The sequence below is a fragment of the Oryctolagus cuniculus genome, chromosome 11 (assembly GCF_051225735.1).
Source record: "Oryctolagus cuniculus isolate XC-2025 breed Fujian yellow rabbit chromosome 11, ASM5122573v1, whole genome shotgun sequence".
Taxonomy (NCBI): Eukaryota; Metazoa; Chordata; class Mammalia; order Lagomorpha; family Leporidae; genus Oryctolagus; species Oryctolagus cuniculus.
The window spans coordinates 110594661-110619319 of NC_142877.1; the positions used below are offsets into that span (position 1 = coordinate 110594661).

Here is a 24659-nt window from a genome sequence, read left to right on the forward strand (position 1 = left end):
CCGTGGTGGTGGTCTTGGGAGGCGGACCGAGGAGGATGAAAGGAATGCCTTCCTCTTGGGTCTTGGTCAGCGCTGTCCCTGTGCACCTGCACACTTGCCCTTGTGCTTCATGGCATGACTTGAAGCAGCACAGAGCCCTCACCGGAAGCCAAGAAGATGCAAGTGCCATGATCCACAACCTCACAGCCTCCATAAGCAGGAGCCATAATAAGCCTCTTTCTTTTATAAATCAGCCCAGTCCCAGGTATTCTGTTCCAGCCACAGAAAACGGATTCAGACAGAGCGGGCTCCCCCACCAACTTTGCAGGAAGCCCTCAGATGATAGGCTTATGCCCTACCCCCACCCTGCCCAGTAGGGGCTCAGAGTTCCAGCTGGGAGTTGGGGTACAGCAGGGAGCTGTGCAGGTCCTCCTTCCTGCCCCTCCCCCCCAGCTCATTATGTAAGTGGGTGTGGCAGCCAGCAGGGCCGTGGCTTCCTGCAGCAGCGGCAGGGCTGGGCACCCGAGCTGGCACCACTCAAGTGGACGGCAGCATTCTGAACATTTGGGAACACAGGAAGGGCCGTGTTTTTTAAGCTCCTTTTGTTTTCAAAGAGGGTACAGAGCCTACGGGGAGGAGAAAGACAAAACCAGGAAAACAGATGACTTGCCTAGCACAGACAGCGAGAGAGCATTGCCGGCGGCTGTCGTGCGCCCCGTGCACCCCTGCCCTGCACACGTGCACACACTCACACCCTGGACACCCACACCCACGGGCAGGACATGCCTCAAAGCTGAGGCTTCTGTCCAGAGAGAGCCAACTCCCAAACCTAACAACAGAGGGCCATCTGTGCACGCAGATGGGGTGTGCACACACGTCTAAGACACGAGGAGCGCCCCCTGCAACGAGAAACTCAGACATGTGGCCCCCCTTCGAGACACCAGGCACAGAGACACGCGGAGGCACGCTCCGACCCTCTGAGATGTCCACTCGCGGGAGGGTTTACAGAGTGAGCTCACAGGTGCATGCACACGCCCGTGCCTTCTGGAGGAAGCTCAGAGGGGCATTTTCCCAAGGGCCCCGGGAGTCCTTCTGCCTTCCCGCCCTCATGGTTCTCATGTTTCTAGAAGTTTCTATGAAGAGTCTTTGTTTAATTTAGAGATTTGAATTCTTCTTTCACAAAATCAACCGAGTATGATGAAGGACACTGAAGGTAGGGAGGGGGCCCAGGCCCCAGGAGCAGGATTGGAGCCAGGAGCCAGGAGCTTCCTCCAGGTCTCCCACTAAGAGCCAAGCCCTTGGGCCATCTTCTGCTGCTTTTCCAGGGGCGTTAGCAGGGAGCCAGATTGGAAGTGGAGCAGCAGGGACTCGAACCGGCGCCCATCTGGCCTGCGGGGGGCAGTTTTACCTGCTATGCCACAATGCCGGCCCCACAGGCTTAGTTTCGAGCCAGGAGATCTGTGGTTCTTCCTCCAGGAGCCAGGGCCAGAGCTGGAAATGCTTCCTGGGCGTGCTTGCCCGTTCCCGATTGTAATTATCAACCGGGGTCCTGTCCCAGGAGGAAGAGGCTCTGGCCTCCCAGCTCGGCTGCTGGGTTCTCTAGGAAGGGCCTCTGATGGAGTTTCTCTGCCCATCAGAGGGAGAAACTAGAACTCTTCCAGCCATCTAGGAAGGCTGAGGGAGGGCTTGAAGCCTGGACGAGGGAGATGAAGCTGGGAGCTTCGTCCCTGTGGGGCGCACTCCCCAGAGTTCCGTGGGATTGGAGGGTGGGATGTGGGTCAGTGACGAGAATGGCCCACCCCGGAGGTAGACACGGAAGCTTCTGATCCTCGAGGAATTAGCGTGAATCCACCAGGACCCTGTGAAATGGATGAAGCCCAAGAACGTCCCCTCTAGGAGCTGGAGTGGCCGGCAGAGAGGTCCAGTCGCCAACCGGGGGCTCACAGAGAGAAGTCTTTGCCAACTCTGCAGCGCCAGGTCCTTCAGGACCCGCCTGCTGTCCTGGTCATGGGACTGTCCCCAAACCTGCACTGCCACGTTCGTGTGGAGTGCATGAGCAGAAAGACCCAAGTGGCTCGCAGGGGCAGACTGGCCCCACCAGTCCTGGGCCGGCTCTGGCTTCTGGGGGATGCGGCGCCATGTTGCAGGGGGCGTGGCAGGGTGTGACTGTGCCTCCCTGGCCCAAACAGCTCCTGCTTCTCCCACCATCTTTTCTGTCATCCATGAGTTTGTAAACACTTTATAAACTCAAAGATATATGCATTTCACCAAGGCTGCTCCCTGCACGTATCTTCCAGCCTGTCCAGTCTCATCGTGGCCTGGCTTCATCCTCCCCAAGGCTCCCTGAGTTGCCAAGGCACCACTGACTAGGAGAGGCTACCTTAGGGGGTTCGGGTCAGGACCCGGTGGAGGGCTGGGGCAAGGGTAAGGAGGTAAGGTGCTTGCCTGAGAACTAAGTGAGCATGCAAATGAGAAGCAATAAACAATAAAATGCAAATTTAAGAGGCTGCCCCCCCCACTCATCAAAACCAATCTTTTCATGTGATATACACGAAAGTGAAAATCAATACAAATAAACCCAAGTGGAACAAAATGCCAACATTTTGCCTAGAGACGAGGTCGGGGGTGGGGTTTGGGTAGGGGAGACACATATTCTGTTCTATGGCGTGAAGGGTTGCCTGGTTCTAGAATCCAGAAGAAAACCGATGAAGAGCTTCCAGCAAAAACCAAACCAAAGAACAAGATCAATAAAGGCCGCTCTCTCGCCGCACCTGGCTGAACCTGCCTCTCCTAACCTGGCTCTTCCTGGAGTTAGCTGGGACACACTTTTTCTTCCCTAATTTGACAGGTAGACTGCATGCAGTAAAATGAATGTGGCTAAAGATTCACATTTCTGAACCTGGACCAAGGATTTCCCAGCTCCATCCGTGTGACCGTCACGCCATGAAGACAAGGTGCGTGCCCATCAATGCAGGAAGTTCCCACTCGGCCTCCCTCTCTGGCCTGCGGTCCAGATGAATCCCCTTGGCCTTGGCCCCTTCCCAGTCCTCCAGCCTGACCCTCCCTCTTCCGAAGAAGCCAAAAAAGGTGTGCTAGGCCTGAAAGCGCACTCTGCCTGCCACACCATGCAGAGCCCGTCAAGGCTGACCCTAACAGCAATGTGGATCCTGCCCTCGTGCCAACCCCAGCGGGAGGGGTGTTTTAGAGTGCCACCAGAGGCCAGGGAGGGTGTGAGCTGTCTTTATTTAACACCTGTTTTGAAATCCTCTTGTCTCTGGGCTCTGAGGTTATCTGAGCTCACCTTCGGTCACAGCTCTGCTCTGGGCTTAAGTCTAGAGATCTTTACGTCCCTTCAGGCACAAAGGGAAGAGATTCAACATTCACCTGGAGCCAAATAAATTCACGCTGTGGCTTAGGGGGTAAAGCTACCACCTGCGGCACCGGCATCCCATCTGGGCGCTGGTTTGAGTCCCGGCTGCTCTACTTCCGATCCAGCTCTCTGCTATGGCCTGGGAAAGCAGTAGAAGATGGTCCAGGTCCTTGGGCCCCTGCACCCGCGTGGGAGGCCTGGAGGAAGCTCCTGGCTCCTGGCTTCGGATCGGTGCAGCTTGGCCGTTGTGGCCAACTGGGGAGTGAACTAGCAGATGGAAGGCCTCTCTCTCTCTCTCTCTCTCTCCCTCTTTCTGCCTCTCTGTAACTCTGCCTTTAAATAAATAAATAAATAAATAAATCTTTAAAAAAAAATCTTGGAACCTAAAGCAGGAAAATCCTTAGGAACCCACCTGGTGCAACTGTGCACTTTCAAACACGGAGACTTCAGAGGTGCTGGACTTCCCTAGGGTCTTCAGTGGTTAGGTTACACGTTTTATTCAGCAGCTACCATACGCCAGATGTCCAAGTGCTTTACGGTCATTATCTCACGGAATCTCCCTGCCACGATATGAGGGGAGTACTATCTAGAATTCTGTTTTATAGATGAAGACACTCAGGCCCAGAGAAGGCATGTGACCTGCCCGGAGTCACACAGCAACAAGTGGTGATGTGGTATTTGAGCCCAGGGTAACCAGACTCCAGTGCGTCCATGCCAAAGCCTGCTCTCTGCTCAAGCCAGAGCGCGTTTTCTGTCACCAAAGGCAGGGAATGAACAGTCTATGAGGTGAGGAATTTGCTTTTGGCTCTTTGATTTACTTCCCATGAAAACAAGTCAGATAGCGCAGGGCCAGCAGCCTCGCTTTGTCCCTTCTGTTGCTTTCCCAGGCGCCGGAGAGACGCTGTGGGCTGGCAGACAGGAGGGGCTGCCCTGCACAGATAAAGGTGTGGTGGCAGTTCTTGGACCAGTGGCCCTGCTGCACAGTGAGGGGGCGCTAGAGGTACGTGATGCTTGCTTCCTTATCAGCAGGTTCAGTGCAGAGGTCTGGGTGCCCCAGCTCAAAGTGGCGGGGGGAGGGGCCGTCTGCAGGCAGCAGCTTGACACTGGGAAAAGACACTTGGAGTGGCAGCCTGGGCGAAAGCTCTGCTCCCTGCGGGGCCCTGTGCTGTGGCAGCTGGAGCTCTGGTCTGGGCATTTGGAGCCCCAGGCCTGGCGTTTCTTGTGCGTGACCTTGGGCACATGACTTCTTCTTTCAGGGTCTTTGCTCACAACCCAGACCTGGTCCAGGGTCTGAGAAGTCCTCAGTTAACCCGGAAGTACCAGGGCAGCCTCGGCCAAGACCCCTTCCCTTTAGATCCCTTGCCTTTTCGTGTGAGAACCCACAGGGCCAGGCTGCTGACCTCCAACGTGCCTTCCCGCCCTGTGTGTTGATGCCTCCGAAGCTCTGGGCTCAGGGAGGGGGCAGGAAGCTCGGGGCAGGAGCAGAAGCCCGCGGGGTACCCAGCCGCTCCCCAGAGTTCCCCTGCTGATTTATTTCCCAGTGTGGCTCAGGGCTCGATTACATTACTGCTGGAGCTACACCCCAAAGATCCAGGGGCTCTGCTGCTTGGCTGTGTTTCTTAATCTCCTTTTCTATTTATGTGATGCCCATGGGTGGCTTTGGCACCTGCTTCCATGAGCTCGCTGGGTAGATACCGGATAATAACACACAGCCTGTCATTTGGCCAGCCGTGGACCATTTTACAGAGTGGACAGAAGGGTAGACTCTGAGGTCACAACCCATGGGTATCCACCCAGCTCATCCACATCGCAGTGGACAGCTTTCATTCGGCAAATGACTTCTCCCTGTGGGGCCTCAGTTTTCTCATCTGTACAATGGGAGCGATCGCAGCATCTTGCTCCACAGGGCTGCTTGGAAATGAACCGGCCTGACAGCGTTGTTTTTACGGAGCGCTTCCTGTTTGTTTTCTGATCCGAAACACCCACTGGCTCCATCAGCTGCTGTGATGTTATGACCCCGGGGTTTGGCTGAACAAACAGGCTCCGAGGAGCAGTGACTTGTCCCAAGGCACACAGGGCGTGGCAGGGCCCCCAGTCTGTACTTAGAGTTTGTGAAACCAGGGCGAGGCCATTTTCCACCACCCCAGCAGGGCCCAGATTCCCCATGAAGTGAGGCTGTCCTCCACGAAGTGTCGCCTAAGCAAGGCGGATGCCAAGTGCTCAGGCTTCAGGAGCGGAGGGGGCATCCTGGTGGCTGGGGAAGCCGGGAGTAGGACCTGGAGGACAGCAGGTGCTCCGTGGGGGAGGGGCGAAGAGCAGGAAATCAATCCAGGAGGAACTAGTCCTGGCCAACACTGGGTTTCGGAATGGCCTTAGCCCAGGGCACACAAGAGACTGCAGATGGGACAGAGGTTCTAGGAGGAATGCGATGGAAGTGGAACCTGCTAACATTTCCTGAATGTTTACCAGCTGCTGCCCTAACCGGTTAAATCCTCAGCACCATCCTAGCAGTTAGAGACCAAGCTTAGCCAAGGGAACTGGAGGCACAGGGAGGTGAAGCAATTTGCCCGAGGCCGCAAAGCTGGGCGGGCAGTCCTGCCCCAGGATCTACACTTGCTACCACCCAACTCAACAGGAGCACAGGCGACCACACGAATTCCCGACCCGCAGCATCTCCTATTCCATGCAGTGGCACCGAATAGAAAACACGGGTTCTCGTGTTCACAGAGGTGACACGGATTTAGTGCCTACCTGATGGATGAACGAAACTTGTTTAATCTCAGCAGGTGAAAACCTTCTTGAGGGGTGACTTAGAGCCTGTAGACCAGTGATTTGCAAACTTGTGCTCCTTGGGGTATTAGTGGGAGGCCCTGCTGGGGTGCTGGGGTAGGAGGAGGGCTGGGCAGGTAGGACCCCAGCCTTCAGGCCCTCACAGTCTCCTTCTAAGCGCTCACACTCGTCAGAGCACAGGGATTCCTCTTCGATGTAGGAGACAGTCGCCAGGGATTTTATGAACAGGCACTGGGCTTCGTTCAAGTCAGGGGCTGTGGGTCGCCCTGCAGCCTATAGCGGGGTGAGCCTGGGCCCGGGCTCTCCTCCCAGTCTCAGCTGCACCAGGGAGGCAAGCACACAGCAGCCTCACAGACAGCAGCATCGCTAAGAGAAAACCCGGAATACATTGTGCACGAATGTTGACACCGGGGTTCAATCGTAGACAGTCAGGCAGTGCTGGCCTCCCCCGACACCTGCGGCCCGATTACAGTGAGCCTCGCCCCCAGGCCAGCCCCTCTGTAATGCCCATGCCCTTTGGAATCCCTGGGAAGCTAAATGTTAAAATGCATGTTCTCCGTCATCCCGGCGAAGTCTGACTCAGAGGGTCTGGAGCACTAGGAATCTGCAGGTTAAACAAGTGCCCTTGACCCAGAAACCCCATCCCCAGGTGTCTATCCTAGAGAAATGAAAATCTGGTGCCCACACAAGAACCCACATGTGACGTTCACAGCAGTGTGGCACCATGCATCCTGGGAGCAGAGCTGGAGACGGCTGCTCACTGCCATGGGCTTTCTTCACTGGGTGAGGAAAATACCCTAAAACCCAAGGTCGTGATGGTTGCACAGCCCTACGGATACACTGAAGACCACTGAGCTGGGCCCTGTAAGTGGGTGAATTCCAAGGCAGGTGCATTAAATCTCTATGAAGTTGTCCATCCTGAAAACCCAACAGGTGCCCTCCAAGGAGGTGGGGAACCTCATTATTGAACATTTTTCAGGGGTGCAGACTGCCCTCCTCTGCCTGCACCCCCACTTCCAGAGCATGTCCTCAGGAAATCCCCACACTGCACTCCCTGGCAAAGATCTCCTCCATCTTCTCCAAGGGAAATCAGAGGCGCAGAGATGTGAAGGGGCTGGGGCCGCCGTCAGTGTCCCCAGACTTCTGACCAGGGTCCTACCAAAAACGGGAGGCTGCATCTCAACACAGGACTTGTAATTAGCATTGTAAACCTCTACCTAAGAAACCATGCTCGTGTTAATATGCCGATCCACTGTGAACATTACAAAATACATACTCGGCTGACATTTGAAAAGGTGAGCTCTGGGGCGGGTGTTCGGCACAGCGGTTAAGCTGCTGGCTGGCATGCTTATATCCCATATCAGAGCGGCTGCATCTGAGTCCCTGAGTCCAGATTCCTGCTAATGCGCCCCCTGGGAGGCAGCAGGTGTGAGCTGGGTCCCGCGTGGGAGACCTGGACTGGATTCTGGGCTCCTGGCTTTGGCTCGGCTCAGCAGACCGGTGGAAGGCAGCTCTGTTTGTCTGCTTCTCAAGTAAGTGAACAAATAAACAATTTCAAAGAAAGACAAGCTTCAAAAGAAATGAGGGAAGGCCCCTTGAGGGGGGTGAGCTCTGGGCAGAGGTCTGAACGCCATTTATTCTCACTCCGTGCTGCCACTCATCTTGCCCCATAGTGTTGGTTTTACTCCTTGAATCCCCCCAAGTATAATGTGTGGGCAGGCATGGCAGGCCCAGGGCAGGAAAGACACAGGAAGAGCAGGGGAGGAGTGAGGAGACAGTGGCTGTGGGGAGAAACCAGAGGAACCCTGTGCATACCCTAAGCCTTCAGAGCTTCCGACTTTTTTTTTTTTTTTAATTTTATTGTTTATCCATTTGAAAGGCAGAGAGAGTTGCAGAGAGGGAGAGATTTTTTTCATTGGCTGGTTCACTCCCCAAATGGCCACAGCAGCCAGGGCTGGGCCAGGCGGAAGCCACGAGCTTCATCCCAGTCTCCCACGTGGCTGCAGGGGCCCCAGCACCTGCGCCGTCCTCGCTGCTTTCCCAGGCGCATTAGCGGGGAGTGGGACCGGAAGTGGAGCAGGCCGGGGGAGGCTCATCCCGCTTGGCCCCAGTGCCGGGCCCCAGAGCGCTGGTCTTTCACCACCGGTGTGGATTAACCTTCAGCTTAGCCTTCCCGCGGTAAAATGGGACCAGTTCTTCCCACATAGGATTGTGCAGAGCGTAAGCTGCGTGCCTGTGTTTAAGGAACAAGGTAAGATAGACGGTGGCGGGGAGAGAAGAAATAATGACGTATGCAGCTAGGAGACGGAGTTCCGTCTCTCACAAACATATATTGAGCACCTACTGTGTGCTTGGCCGGGGAGATCAAGTGGGATTCACTGAGCCGCTACCCTGTGGGGCACCCAGGGTTTAGCTTCCGGGGAGGAGGACGGAGGCACTTCTGCCAGCCCTGGGAGCCATGACGGAGGATAGGCCCTTCTCCTAGGCGCCGGGTGGCAGCTGCAGTGGCCCTAGAGTGCCTTTTTAGTGGCCAGCCTCGGTGGAACTCTCTGGAACCTCCCTTCCAGCCCCAACAAGCAGGGAGCCCGCGGGGCTGTGATGGACACACACGCAAGCCAGCCAACAGATTATTTTTGTTTTCCCCTCACCAACAGAGTGATCAGTGCCGTTCCTCTCCCTCCTAAACAAACAGGCTGTGTCCCAGAGCCTGCCAGGAAGTGAAGAAATCCCCTCGGGAATGGCAGAGGCAGCCCCCTCCCTGGTGCACTCCCGGGTGGGAGTGTTGAGTGCTGGATGACTCTCCTCCGTGGGCTGTTCCCCGAAGTGGAGGCTGCGGGCCAGGGCCCTGGTTCAGGCCTTGGTTTGGGATCACAGTGTCTCTGAGCCCCAAGGGCCCTTCTCAGGAGTGACTTCCAAGGTCACGGTGTGCAGTGGTTGAGGTGACGGCGAGAGGTGACAAGGTGGGAAGAGAGAAAGCACAGGTGGGCAGAGCTGGGAGTGGACTTGGGGTGCACGGGGTGTTTTCGCAGTGACAATCCTCCCAGGAGAGGGTTTTCCTTAGAAAAGAAGCAAGTGCGAGGGGCCTGGGACCCTCCCTAAAGCCTAAGTATCCAGGAGAGATGGGGGCCTGGGAATGTCAGAAAAACACCCCTTGTAACTTGAACTTGGCGACTTTCGCCATTTGCTTTGAAAGTGACCTGTGCCTTTGTGTAGAATGCTTGGCAGGCCGGATGCTATTTTTTTTTTTTTTTTTGACAGGCAGAGTGGACAGTGAGAGAGAGAGAGACAGAGAGAAAAGTCTTCCTTTTGCCGTTGGTTCACCCTCCAATGGCCGCCGCGGCCGGTGCACCGCGCTGATCCGATGGCAGGAGCCAGGTGCTTCTCCTGGTCTCCCATGGGGTGCAGGGCCCAAGCACTTGGGCCATCCTCCACTGCACTCCCGGGCCACAGCAGAGAGCTGGCCTGGAAGAGGGGCAACCGGGACAGAATCCGGCACCCCGACCGGGACTAGAACCCGGTGTGCCGGCGCCGCTAGGTGGAGGATTAGCCTAGTGAGCCGCGGCGCCGGCCCGGATGCTATTTTTGAAATATGAATCGTTTCTATCTTGGCGTGTCTTCTCTCTGTCAAGGCCCTTCTGCCTTGGAGCCACGTGCCTGTTCTGTGGCCACTGCTTCTGGACAGGGATGCGACTGCTTTCTGCTCTGCAGCCTTTTGTTTCCAAAGCCCAAGTCCTGGGCAGAGCCATAAGGCAAGGGCGTGAGCTCTAGAAAGGAGATGGTTGCAAGATGGGTTTGGGAGATGCAGCCTCCTGCGGCCTTTCTGGGGCCTAGAGAGGACCAAGAACAGCGGGAAGACCCCCTGTGCCTCCAGGAAGGGCACCGAGCAGCACAGAGACCTGAAAGGGCCCCCAAGGGTGGAAGTGGCTGCTGACCCAGCAGCCACGTGTGCGGCCCCTCAGTGAAACAGCACAGGCTGAGAGAGGCAGCCCAGTGATACTCCTGGGATAAGGCATGGACTGCTCCCGCCAGTGCTTTGGAGCTAGCTCAGGTGCCACAGCGTTGGCACAACTCTAGAAACAAGAGAGGGAGCCTTGAACTGAGCTCTGCCCATGCTGGTGCTTGAAATAGAAAATACATTGAATCCCAGAAAAAATCTAACTCCTCCGAGGATAGCGGGTGGAGATTTTTACGGGCGTGCTTAGTGTTGACAGTTTTGCTCAAGCTTTGCATTGGAGTTCGACACATTTCTCACGTGCTTCTTTGCACTAGCTCTTTGTGGGATACTAGAGGAATCGAGATGGAGCAGATGTGTTATAATCGGTGCTCCAGGGAAGATGCAAATAGCAGCGTTCCCAAGGCAGGAAAGCATCGAGGTCTTCCAGGGCCCTGCCAGTGTGCACGGGCTTTCCCAGGTTTTTGAGCAAAGGCCTGGGGAACTTCCGGTGGGTCTGCCTTAGTGGGCGGAGGCTGAGAAACAATGAGTGAGCAGCTCTGCACGGACAGGCAAGAGGGCATCAGCATTAAAGGCAAAGTAGGCTTCCCTGAAGCCCTCTGCCTCCATGGGCTGCTGGGAACCAAGGGGACGTTCTTGAACTTGAATCAGCCCAGGTCTGTATGTACCTGTGACTGCCAAGGGCTTGGGGGCTGGGCTGGGCACCTGTTTTGTGTGTCTGTGTTTTCTCTCTTCCGCATATTCTCTGTGCTATGAGACAGCTGGGTGTTGCTCTTGGAACGGGCCGCCCAGCATGCCCCTGCCCCGGTCTATGGGGTCCCAATCCAAGGGGTCAGCAGGAGACGTCCTGCAGGACCTCCTGGGGGCCCTTCTTCTTTCTCCAAGGCTACAGGAAGATGAGGCTGGGCTGGATTTTGGTGATGCTTGGATGTATCCCCAATAGCCTGAGGCACGTGGTGAGGATGTTACTTTTTTTTTTTTTTTGATAGGCAGAGTTAGACAGTGAGAGAGAGAGAGAGAGACAGAGAGAAAGGTCTTCCTTTTTCTGTTGGTTCACGCCCCAAATGGCCGCTACAGTTGGCGCGCTGCACCGATCCAAAGCCAGGAGCCAGATGCTTCCTCCTGGTCTTCCCATGCGGGTGCAGGGCCCAAGGACTTGGGCCATCCTTCACTGCCCTCCTGGGCCACAGCAGAGAGCTGGACTGGAAGAGGAAGAACCAGGACTAGAACCCGGGGTACCGGCACTGCAGGGGGAGGATTAGCCTAGTGAGCCACGGCGCCAGCTGGATGTTACTTTCTTTTCAATTAAATTGTTGGCCTTGAGATTCCCTCAGGGAGAGTCTCAGGGGCTAGCACATCCATAACCCCTCTCCCACACTTGCAAACTTCTCTCTCTTGGGGCTTATGGCGGGTAAGGGTATCCAGAGCAGATGTAATGATATTCTTTGCTTTTGCAAATCTTTCCACGGTTACTTTCTTTCACTGGCAGTGGGAGCTGATGGTTTTCCGTTTCTGGTAGTCACAGAGTTCTTTAAAAATATATGTACTTAAAATGAAGAAAATCTAAGGGATCATCAATAATTTAAAAATTACAGTAGAGACGGTACATCCATGTGGTTAAAGCTGCAAAGGCTGTGACCGATGATGGAAGTTTGGGAAACTTGAACTTGAAGTTTTGGTCTCAGTGAAAACCCCGCGTTTGGCGGGTTACTGGAAAAGCACACAGCATTGGAGCAAAGCCTGCATGTGAGACTTGGCTCTGTAGTGCACAGCCCTTTCTGGTGCTTGTCTGGTGCTTGTCTGGTACTTGTCAGATGGGCTGACCTCTAAAAGCCTCCTTAGCCATAAAACGTGAACATACCTGACTCTTGGGGTTGCTGAAAGGATTAAATGATGGAAGACAGAGTACCGGCGGGACTCGAAAGCATTGACTAGCTCTGTTGTTAGGAAAGCAGTCTTGGAGGGTGCTTGTTAGGCCTAGCAGTTGGACCACTGGCTGTCATGCCTGCATTCCATATTGGAGTGTTGGGTTTGAATCCAGGGCTCTGCTCGCTTTTGTTTGTTTGTTTTTTGACAGGTACAGTTAGACAGTAAGCGACAGAGACAGAGAGAAAGGTCTTCCTTTTCTGTTGGTTCACCCTCCAATGGCTGCCACAGCCAGCGCACCACGCTGATCCAAAGCCAGGAGCCAGGTGCTTCTCCTGGTCTCCCATGGGGTGCAGGGCCCAAGCACTTGGGCCATCCTCCACTGCACTCCCAGGACACAGCAGAGAGCTGGACTGGAAGAGGAGCAACTGGGACAGAATCTGGTGCCCTGACTGGGACTAGAACCTGGGGTGCTGGCGCCACAGGCGGAGGATTAGCCTAGTGAGCCGCGGCGCCGGCCAAATCCAGGGCTCTGCTCTTGACTCCCTTTTTGCTAATGCATATCCTGGGAGGTAACAGGTGACGGCTCGAGTGGTTGGGTCCCTGCCATTCACGTGGTAAACCCAGGTTGAGTTCTTGGCTCCTGGCTTCAGCTTGGCCTAGCCTGGTCTGTTGTGGGTACTTGGAGAGCGAACCAGCAGATGGGCCATCTGTCTGTGCCTCTGAAACCAGATAAATTTACAAATAGGAGAAAAGCAGCCTTTTTACTCTGAGGTGTTCTACAGCAGCAGTTTTTTTTTTATGATTTTATTTTATTTATTTTTGAGGCAGAGTTACAGAGAGAGGGAGAGACATAGAGAGTGGTCTTCCATACACTTGTTCACTCTCCAAATGGCTGCAACAGCTGGAGCTGGGCCCATCTGAAGCCAGGAACTTCTTCCGGGTCTCCCACATGGATGCAGGGGCCCAAACACCTGGGCTGTCCTCCACTGCTTTCCCAGGCACATCAGCAGGGAGCTGGATTGGAAGTGGAGAAGCCAGGGCTTGAACCGGTGCCCATGTGGGATGCCGGCTTAATCTACTAAGCCACACAGCGCCAGCCCCACCTCAGCAGTTCTTGACACGTGTCCTGGTAAACAACTTTGCATTCTCCCCCATGGTGACTTTGGATGGACAGGAGTGAAACAAAAAGACCCCCTGGCTAATGGAGAGGTGGAACTAGGGAAACAGTCATTTGTCATGCAGATGCCTCAGTGTCGGGTGGACTCAGTGGTGAGTGCTTCCAGTTCTGCACCCTGCTCTCCCAGGTCACCGTGTGGCTTCTTTTATGAGAAGAGAGTGGATTCCCTATCCTGAATTTTGGGCTTGGCCGTGTCACTTGGTCTGGCCAATGCGATCCTAGTAGACATGGTACATGTGCGTTTGGGCATGGCCCTCTTGTCCACCTGCACCTGTCGTGCTGGGAACACACCTTGCCCAGCATATGGGGTCACTTGGGACCACGCAAGGATCAGCCAATGCCCACCCACCCAGGAGTGCAAGAATAAAAATTTTTTTTGAGGTAATGAGTTTGGGGAGGATTTTATGCGTCACAATTGTGAAATAGATGTTAATGACCCCTGCTAGGTACCAGGCACAGCCATTTTCCCAGGGTCTAATTTCATCTGCAAATGTCCCAAGTGTGAGGAAAGTGAGGCTTTGAGAAAGTCCCCTTGGCCCATGGTCACACAGGAAGGAACCAGCAGAACGCGGAGGCGACCCTGTTCTGTGTGACCCTGCACCATCATGGAAAATGCAGCGGGAACACAACGTGACTGATTTCACAGCTGGGCCCGTCTCGAGTCATCCCTGAGCCCACACCAGTCAACACCATAAATCCAGGATGGTGACATCACAGGGTGACTCAGGCAGGAGGTGGCGGGACAGGGAAGCCCTGGTGAGGGGCTGGTTGGCTATAAAACCTCAGACTAAATAGGGACAGGGCGGTAACATTAGTAGACAAGGCTGGGCCACAGATTGGGTGGTTTAGGTCAAATAATGACTTGAGATTTATTTTGGAAAATATTTTCCCAAGTGTCTCACTGAGACTTGTGGGAAGGAGAGAGCCAAGAAGGAAGGCTGACAAGGTTGAGAAGGGGCTCACGACCAGCGGCGTTCAGTTTCACAAAATGCAGGGCCTCAGATGTCCCTGGATAAGAACTCTTGCTCATCCTTTGGAACTCTTCCCCAAGTTCCCCGGCCCTGGGAGTTGTCTGTGTCTTAAGACAGAATTCCAACCCCCCCTCTTCATTCTTTAATGATTATGACAGCCAGCATTCGTTGAGCACGTCCTTGGTGCTGGATGCTATTCCCAGCTGTTGACACCTTTAGTAGCTCTAAATCTACAGGACAATCCTAAGCGGAGCTATCGCTGCACTCCCTGTTACACAGATGAGGGCAGAGATGGGGGATGGAGAAGTGCAGTAGGCAGGCCACGTTCACCCAGCTGGTGAGAGACGGGGCTGAGCTCCTGACCCTGGAGTGCGTGCTCCCGGTCACTGTGTTGTGCGTTTACGGCGCTGCATTGTGAAAGTCTGGGCCTCCCGTGCAGTGAGGTAATGCGCATCATACACTTAGCTCAGAGCCTAGCGCTGGAGAGGAATGCCAAGTATGACTATAGTGACACGGGTTTTTTTTATTACCATATAGTAGCTGCTCCCATTGTCCTCTTTAGGGAGGGCAGTTGTTGTAGGGAAAAGTGGTTGGCAGGGGCCTGGTGCTGTGGCCCAGCGTGTTAACCTGTGATGCTGGCGCCCCATATTGGAGTGCGGGTTCACTTCCTGGCTGCTCTGCTTCCAAAACAGCTCTCTGCTAATGCGCCTGGGCAAGCAGCAGAAGATGGCCCAAGTACTTGGGCCCCTGCCACTTTTTTGGGAGACCTGGATGGAGTTTCAGGCTCCTGGCTTCAGCTTGGCCCAGCCCAGGCCAGTGTGGCCATCTGGGGAGTGAACTGGAGGATGGAAGATCTTGTTCTGTCTCTGTCGCTCCCTTTCTCTCTGTCACTCTGCCTTTCAAATAAATAAAATGTATTTTTTTTAAAGTGATTGGCATAGAAGGAGGTTATGATCTGCTGGGGTGAAGGCCTCATGGGTGCCAGGGATTGTCCCATGGAGGACGGGGGAAGAAGTCGAAGCTCTTGGCCAATGGCAAGGGGATTGGGGAGTAGGGATGAGGGAGAGCAGCAGCACTGGACCATTAGGGCCCTTCCTGAGGCTGCCCTGGGGAGGCCAATGGATCTGCCAGACATTGCCTTGTGGGAGAGAATGAACTTGATGCCAGGTTGCATGTATATAGGGGAGCAAGGGGCCTAAAGGCTCTGAGTTCAGGAGATAAGGAAAAATCTAGCCGGCGCCGTGGCTCACTAGGGAAATCCTCCACCTTGCGGCACCGGCACACCAGGTTCTAGTCCCGGTCGGGGCGCCGGATTCTGTCCCGGTTGCCCCTCTTCCAGGCCAGCTCTCTGCTGTGGCCCGGGAGTGCAGTGGAGGATGGCCCAAGTGCTTGGGCCCTGCACCCCATGGGAGACCAGGAGAAGTACCTGGCTCCTGCCATCGGATCAGCGCAGTGCGCTGGCCACAGCGCGCTGGCCGCGGCGGCCAATGGAGGGTGAACCAATGGCAAAAGGAAGACCTTTCTCTCTGTGTCTCTCTCTCACTGTCCACTCTGCCTGTCAAAAAAAAAAAAAAAAAAAAAAGGAAAAATCTGAGGGAGGCCCACCAGTTTGCCTGGGATCCTAGAGGGTTGAGTGGTCTTTGGCTGATGGCCTGGCGAGGTTAGCACCTATCATTAACATCCATAGAAGGCAGGCTCCTGAAAGACAGGCGCCCCAGGCCCTGCTCAGGGCTGGAAACTCAGGAAGCTTTCAACACAGGCTTCTTGCATGAATGACTGAGTGAATGAATGAATGGAAAGGCTCTGGATTGGGGATCGCCAGTGCCTGCTCAGATGTGCAGGAGCTGTGTCATCTGTCACTCCTCATCATAGGCAGACACTTTTGGCATCTCATTTGTCTTGCACCTGACCTACTCCATGCCTCCCAAACTGCTCCTGGTCCTGCACCTTGAATCAGGGCCCCGTGTTGCGTGGACCTCATGGCTGCCATTTCTTTCTAACTTGGGCTGATGCTAGAACAGTTGTTCTCAACCTGGGACCAGTCTGTCCCTCGGTGGACATTTGCCAAAGTAGGAGACATTCTTTGTTGTTGGAACTGGGGGAATTGCTTCTGGCATCTGGCGGGGATGCTACTAAACTTCCCATAAGGCGCAAGCCCCTACAACAAAGAATTATTCTGTCCAAAATGTTAATAGCGCTGAAGTCAACAGTCTCTGCATTTGGTTGTCAAGGTTAAGGATGCATTTATTGGAATTTGAGACCTGGGTTGAGTCTAGGCTCTGCCACTTAAAGACGGAGGTGATAATTGTTATCTGCCTGGGGATTGATTGGTCTGTCCAACAACTGGCTCCCACTAGTTCCTACTCGACAGGCCCTGCCCCAACACACATTCGCATTGTTCCCTGGTCCAGGGGCAGACCTTGAACAGGTTCAGGTGCCTGTAGGTCCTTGCATTGCTAGTTAAGAGATCAGGCCTGGACAAGCAAGTTCTTTGTCCCAGGAGCTGTGATGCCCTTTAGCCCTTCGGGAGTGCCTTGAGTGTGAGTGCCTTTACTGCAGGTGAGTAATTGTTTTACATTTTTATCCCGGGGAGTCAGTTTTGAGGCATAACAGAATGGTGAGAACAAGTGATTCTATGCCACTAGGCAAATGAGATTTATATAAAAATTTGGTTTTACTAAAGGAAACAGTGTTTGGGTGGGGAAGACGGAGAGCATAAGACAAGAAACCTGTGAGATTTACGCGTAAGAGTCTATGGCACATTTATGCTATAGAAACTCATCTTATGGAATTTATGCATAAAAGTGTATTACACACAGACAGAATGTCTGAGCAGGAAGTGATGTCATGGACCATCTTGTCAAACTGACATCCGAAAGCGGGGAGGAGCCGAGGCCTCCAAGGGAGGAGACACTTGGTCAGGGTCGTGTGCTCGAGGGGGAACCAGAACCCAGGGCAGCTGGATCTCTGTCCGGATGGCTCCACCCACCGTGTTGCCTCCCACCAAGGGGAGTCCCTGGCAGGTTAGATGTCAAGGAAATGACGTGTTCAGTGCTGTATTCACACTAAACAAGAATTTCACTTTCAGAATCATTTCCTGCCACGGGGCTTCAATGCACATCTTTTCCCCTCTCTTGGCTCAGAGGCAATATTGAAGCAATTCCCCATGTAGGTGCCTCCTCTGCGCGTGAACACGTGTCTCCTGTGCACACACAGGCACACACACTTGTCAGCTCTTCCCAGAATGACTTAATGATTTCCATGTAAGCAATATGCTGCAGCTGTTGGCCTCCGTCAGGCCCTGGCACTCAGAAAATCATCAGTTATCAAGTTGCCTCCCCGCCCCTGCTGTTTCCCAGCTGAGACACATTTTCTCCCTCTTGCTTAAAAAAAAAAAGGAGGGGGGGAGACAAAAACAAGGTAGGAAAGGCTACGAGGATGCCCTTGGGTTCTAGAATGTTCTATCCATGGCAAAGCATCAACTAAAAAGGTCTCAACTCCTTTATGGAGTTGATTTATGCCTTAACTTTATTTTTTAATAGAAAACTTTTATTTAATAAATATAAATTTCAAAACTACAACTTTTGGATTATAGCGGTTCTTCCCGCATTAACCACTCGCCCACCTGCAAACCATCCCATCTCCTACTCCCTCTCCCATCCCATTCTTCATTAAGATTCATTTTTAATTATCTTTATATACAGATCAACTCTATACTGAGTAAAGATTTCAACAGTTTGCACCCACACAGACACACCAAGTATAAAGTACTGTTTGAAGATCAGTTTTACCATTGATTCTCATAGTACAACACATTAAGAACAGAGATCCTACATGGGGAGCAAGTGCACAGTGACTCCTGTTGTTGATTTAACAATTGACACTCTTATTTATGACATCAGTGATCACCCAAGGCTCTTGTCATGAGCTGCCAAGGCTATGGAAGCCTCTTGAGTTCACAAACTCTGACCTTGTTTAGACAAGGCTATAGTCAAAGTGACAGTTCTCTCCTCCCTACAGAGAAAGGTACCTCCTTCTTTGATGGGCCCTTCTTTCCACCAAGATCTCACTCACAGAGATCTTTCATTTAGGTCATTTCTTGCCACAGTGTCTTGGCTTTCCGTGCCTGAGATACTCTCATGGGCTTTTTTAGCCAGATCCGAATGCCTTAAGGGCTGATTCTGAGTTATGCCTTAACTTTAAAAAGAAAAGTTAATCAAAACCACTGTTAATCATAAAGCAAAAAAGGTAAGAGAAAAAAAAGCATGACCCAGCTAAGAAAACAAGATAAGGAAAAATGCTGGGACTCTACTGCCAACCCAACCAGAATTAACATCCCTAGGGGAGGGGTTGGGAGCCTGGGCTGATATTTTCGGAGGCCTTGGCTAGAGGAGAACTCCATTCTGCTCACACATGACATCCGGCTTGAGACCAGCAGTTGCAGAGGGTGAAACTCAGGGCTCAGGAGCTGGGAAGGGGGCTTTGAAGGCAGTGTGTTGAGTGGACACTTACTGGCTTTGTGATCTTGAGAAAATGGCTCAACCTCTCTGAACCTCAATTTTTATTTAAAAAACTTACTTGAAAGGCCGTAGGGGGAAGAGATACAGACATGATACAGAGAGATTTCTTATTTACTGATTTACTCCCCCACTGCCCACAACAGCCAGGCTGGGCCCAGTGGAAGCCAGGAACAAGAACTCAGTCTGGGTCTCCTACGTGCATGGCAGGAACCCAAGTACTAAAACCATGATCTGGGCCAGTGCTGTGGCTCACTAGGCTAATTCTCCACCTACGGTGCCAGCACTCTGGGTTCTAATCCTGGTCGGGGCGCCGGATTCTGTCCCGATTGCCCCTCTTCCAGGCCAGCTCTCTGCTGTGGCCTGGGAGTACAGTGGAGGATGACCCAAGTGCTTGGGCCCTGCACCCCATGGGAGATCAGGAGAAGCACCTGGCTCCTGGCTTCGGATCAGTGCAGTGCGCCGGCTGCGGTGGCCATTGGAGGGTGAACCAATGGCAAAGGAAGACCTTTCTCTCTATCTCTCTCTCTCACTGTCCACTCTGCCTGCCAAAACAAACAAACAAACAAACAAACACCATGATCTGCTCTCTTCCAGGGTGCACATTAGCAGGAAGCTGGAATCAGGTCTGGAGCTGAGACTTGAACCCCAGCACCCTGACATGGGACGTGGGCGTCCCAAGTGGTGGCTTAACTGTGCATCAAATGCACAGCCCATGGATGCCACTTTTTACGCCCACAACTATGCAGTACTTTCTGCTCTCCGGTTGTTGAGAATTCAAGTGGGCTCTCAATAAAGGAATTTCTTCTCCCCTTTCCTGTTTCCTTTCTACCCCTTGAACTCAGGCCCACGGAACCTAAGAAGTAAGTGTGTCCCGTGAACTCTTGATGCTGCACTGTTAGCACCCGCCTGGCCTTGACCTCAGCTTCTTCTAGAGACAGCTTACCTGGCCCAGGTAAAAAAGACCTTCCTGCCCTTGCTGTAATGACAGGTCCCAGGACCTCTGTCATCCAGGTGTCTCCTGCCAGGTTGACACCTGGGAGATAAGACAGGTTGCAGCCACAGGGAAGTCAGCCAGGAGTGGCCTGGGCTGGCCAGGTTGCCTGATGCTCTCTTGTCTGCTTCATATCCCATGAGCCCTTTACCACCACTTCCAGGGCCCCTGTCTTGATTACTAGGTTCTGAGTATTTTTGTCTGCACATGGCTGCTAGTTTCAACTCCATCCTGCTCACCTGCATCTTCTTCTTACCCCTTGACTCCAATCATTTGTGATCCTTGGAAAAAAAATCTGTTGGGCAGCCCCCTCAAGTGACCTCCAGATCAAGTTCCTTGGCTCTGCATTCAAAGCCTTCTGAGCGCCGACCCCAGCCTTACCTTCTACTGGTCCCTTCATGTGTCCTGACTCCAAGCAGGGCACCTGCTCTCTGCTCTCCCTCTCTGCACCTTTGTCCTGGATGAGTTACTCTTGGAAGGGTTCCAGAAGAGCCCCACCTGTCTCCATGCTTTGAAATCCTGCTTATGGCCAATGCCTAGCTCAACGCAAGTCCCTCTAAGACCCTGTGCTCAGCCGTGTGTGCTCGCTTGCTCAACACCCATCTTCTGCTCGCTGCTCTGAACTGGGGGTGGGTTGTGGCCCCTGGAGCGTCCCGGTGCCTGTTTCTTACTTGGTTCTGATGACTGCCATGCCCTACTCCTAGCAAATTCACAGAAAATGGAACTGAAAGAGAAATGTATTTGGATGTGAAAGACTTTTTAAATCCGTGCACAGTGTTTTCATAACACGCATTTTCCATGAACTTGTTGAAGACCCCCTTGTATATGCTGCATTTCTTCCACTACATTATTAGCTCTTCTGGGGCAGGGAGGGAAGCATTGTCCCCTACCTAATGCAGGCCAAGCATAGAAGTAAGCCTTGGCATCATGTGGGCCTGGGTCCAAACCTGCTAGGATTTTTTAAAAATTTTACTTATGAAAGAGAGAGGAGGGGGAAGGGAGAGGATGCTCTCATCTTCAGGTTCACTCCCCAGATAGGGAACAATAGGGCTGGGGCTGCACCAGGCTGAAGGCAGAAGCCAGGAGCTCAATCCAGGTCTCCCACACGAGTTGTAGGGCTCCAAGGACTTGAGTCATCGCTGCTGCCTCCCAGGGTGTGCATCAGCAGGAAGCTGGAATCAGGAACGGAGGTGGGCCTCCAGCCCAGGCACCAGGCACTTTAATATGGGACACAGGCGTCCCAGTGGCCAGGTCAAATCCTGAACCCCGGCTTGAATGTGCTTTGTGTGTCTGAAGTCGACAGATCAGAACTGCAGCCTCCAGGTAATAGATGAAGAAGAGGTTGGGTGTTTGGCAGGTGATTAGACCCTGAGGGCTCAGCTGTCATCGATGGCATTCATGCCCACAGAAAGCAGGCTCCAAGAATCCCCAGGCCCTTCTGTCTCTGCCACAGGAGGGCACAGTACAAGGTGGCACCTGTGAAAGCAGAGAGCTGAATCTGCCATCATCTTGGCCTTGGCCTTTCCAGCCTCCAGAACAGTGAGAAATACTTTTCTGTTCTTTATAGCAGCAGGAAGGGCCCAGGACAAAACCCCAGCTCTGCCGCTTGGTGACCACTGGGTAGCTGACTCCCTGAAGGCAGCCGCCTGCCCCACCTGTGACGTGGGAGTACAGGGTGACTGCAGGTGGTGGACACACAGCAGCGTGACGTTTCCTGCCTCCAGCAAGTGCCTGTGAACAGCTCTTGCTCCGCCTTTTACTGTTCCAGGACTGCGACAGCTTGGATGTGGCACAAGTGTCCCCAGGGGCTCCTGTGTTGAAATCTAATCCCCTTAGTGTGGTATTCAGAGAGCAGAAACTCCATCCAACCCTGGCGTTCAGAGGTGCGTCCTGTGGGGGATGACTGGGGTTAGACAAGGGCATCAGGGTGGGGGCACTGTGACTGGATCTGGGTGGCTTTCTGAGAAGAGGAGGGAGACCAGAAGACACACACACACACACACACACACACACGTGCACACACACACACATGCAAGCGTGCAAACACACGCGCTCCCTGGCTCTCGCCATGCCGCGGCCCACACCGCCTTGGCACCCTGCTGGCAAGAAGGCTGTCACCAGATGCAGGCTCTTGGTCTTGAACCAGAGCTGGGAGCCACAATAATCCTTGCCTTTATGATCTACCCAGTCTGCAGTGTTGTGTTATTAGCAACAGAAAACCGGGGAATGGGATGAGTCCACTGTGTCAGCCTGCAGGTGTCTCCAGGGAAGTTCTCGCCTTTCAGCACGGTGGTTATGGGCAGACCCACCCCTGCTCAAATGCCGCCTCTTACGTTGGCACAGAAAATCTTACAATCTGTGCCCACGATGGGGCTTCAAAAAGTTCACAGAAAATGTGCGCCATGAAAAAAACTATGCACGGATTTCAACATTTTATTGCATCCAAATAAACTCGCCTTTGAATTCCGTTTTCCATGAAGTTTTTGAAGCAGCCTCATAGCTGCTGCTTGACCCTGGACTAAAGAAATCTCCGTTTGCTCACCTGGACAATGCGGGAGCTGGTAGAACCCACCCCTCGGGCTGCGGGGGGCTGAGGTGACAGGAGGCCTATCAAGTGCGTGGCCCATCATCGTAAGTGCTCGAGACAGGATCATGTGTCTTGAAACGTGGCGCGGAACAGCCTCACTTTTGCATTTCCTTGGGGGAACTTTCTTCTTACCTGCCCGCTGTGTGCTTGTCTTGGGGGGATGAGGATCAAACTCAGTCTGTACCAGGACCACCGTCTGCAGCCACATCAGAGTCTCTGAATTATGTTGGCTGCTACTGCTGTTTGGAGATGGGATACTGTATTGGTTAGAGTGGTGGCTTTGGTGTGATTCAGGCAGAACCAGGAGGGCAAAGGCCCATGGGTGGAAGGAGTGACACAGGGAGTCCCTGCCAGAGAGGAGGGACATTGGCCTGTCCCTCCACAGGGCTGGTGGGGGGACACAGAGAGGGAGGTCTAAGTTCCTCCACTGTGTGCAGGGTGAGAGTATTTCTGACATTCTAGAAAACATTCACTTTGCCCCTTTGAGTATAGGTACGAGTTAGATATCCTAGGACACAGTTATCACAGGTGCATATTAATCCTTGTGAATGAATGGACAGAAACAGAAATCCATGACAGAACATAGTGGGAGTGCTAAGACATTCATAGTTCCTGCCGAATGCCTGCGTTAGACTTCCTTCGGGGACTCAGGAGCAAGCAAACAAAACACAGCAGTTAGAAAACAAATGATTTGTACTGGGATCAATGAACACTAGTGCACTAGCCAGTGTGTAACATAAAACAGCGGGCCAAGGGTAATGTTAGCTTTGGAATAAGCCGCATACGTAGTGAGAGGTCAAGGCTGTATTTGGGGGTAGTTTCTAACAACTCCCTCGTATGCTGTGATTTTTTTTTTATATGATGGGATTTTTAAGTTCATTGCCAAGTCCCAGAATCCACTGACAGCCCTCCATGATCCCAAGCCACAAGGAAGTGGAGAAAAGGTGGCAGGGGCCCACAGATTTTAACCCTTGTTGGTGCAGGCTGCGGAGTGGGTATTTGGGAAGCAGAAGAGCATTCAGGATGAGGAGGCAAGGACAGGCTGCAGGCAAGGACAGGCTGCAGACAAGGACACTGAGCCCGACCTTGAAGAAGGGGGAGGGAGAGGAGGACGTCCCAGGTAGAGGGAACAGTAGGTGTGTGCGGAAGTGTGGTGTGTTCCAGGAAAGTAACACTGGGCGGCGTTGAGGGGGAACAGACTCAAGTAATAGTGAGCTAGACAGCAGGTACTCACCGATTAGGCTTGGTGTGTTACCCCACGCGACTCTGACAACAGCGCTCTGAGGGCCACGCCACTATTCTCACTCTCCAGGTGAGGAAAAAGACATGGGACACAGGCTGCCCGGAACTGCAGAGCGAGGAAGTGACGGATCCAGGAACCGGACCTAAGTGACGCTGACCAGGGCAACCTTCTCCCTACGTCGCCTCATCTCCTCCTGATGTGCCCTGACTTTGCAGGGGCACAGAGAGATGCGTTAACACCACGGAGGTCGCACAATGGGAAAGAGAGGAGCTGGGATTCAGACCTAACTCTGCCCCGCAGCCTCCAGGGACTGCCTGTGTTATATGCAGAGGCCTATCTTCATCGGATTCCCCTGTTAGGCCTTGGGCTCCCTTACTTAGGACAAGGACCACGTCTGTTGTTGCGTCATTCCTAGTGGCTAGCACCGCATCTCCTGAGCTGTAAGTGACCCACACGAGGGCTATTCACAGGGCAGCAAGCTCCCCCAGAGCCCAGACTCCAGAGCCGGCTTCTCGTAGCTGGAATCCTGACTTCATCCACTCGGCTGTGTCTTCGCCAGCCAGCACCTTCCCCTCTGTGTGCCAGTTCTGCTGGGCCGGTGCCAAGGACAGTCCTGCCATTGACAGGTTGCGTGTGGAATACCTGACTTACTACACATGGAGGGAGCATCCCAAGGGGGTGCCAGCATTCTAGCTCCCACATTTTCATGTTCACAGGGAGGCAGCGGATGACTCAAGTGAGAGGTGGATCTGTGGTGCCCCCCAGTGAGTTTGGGGCTGGAGAAAACGTGAGAAATTCAGCAATCCTGGGCAGGGGTGGTGGCGGTCACCCTCCGACTGCTCTGCCTGGTCTGTGTGGGCTGCTACGTCTAGCTGTGTGTGTCTAGCATCTGGGGAGTCAGCCAACCATGCACCGAAAAAAATATGTATATTAAAAAATCGCGTTTGTCCTGAACACACACAGACTTTCTGTGGTCATTATTGCCCAAACAATATGGTCTAACAACTCTTTACCTAGAGCCTAGAGAGTCTTGGGTATTATAAGCAATCTAGAGATGATTGAAAGTGTAGGAGAAGGTGTGGGAAGGTTATGTGCAAACTCCATGCCATTGTATAAGGGGCTTGGGCAGCCAGGGATTCTGGTATCCATGGGAGGTTCAGGACCCAATCCCCTGCAGACAGGGAGGGGCGCCCATGCCTCAGACCAGGAA

At 53.4% G+C, this 24659-nt stretch overlaps 1 protein-coding gene and 1 long non-coding RNA gene across 7 annotated transcripts in view; one reads left to right on the plus strand and one right to left on the minus strand.

Moving 5' to 3' along the window:
* SYN3 (synapsin III) overlaps window positions 1-24659 on the minus strand; it is a 457275-nt gene that overhangs the window by 96439 nt on the left and 336177 nt on the right.
* On the plus strand, window positions 7762-24397 carry LOC149123615 (uncharacterized). Of its 2 annotated transcripts, XR_016216302.1 has the most exons (3): window positions 8077-8390; window positions 19471-19580; window positions 23519-24397. It is a non-coding gene; the product is annotated as an uncharacterized LOC149123615 (long non-coding RNA). The 2 variants fall into 2 exon arrangements; XR_016216301.1 differs by lacking the exon at window positions 19471-19580 and having other exon boundaries at window positions 7762-8390.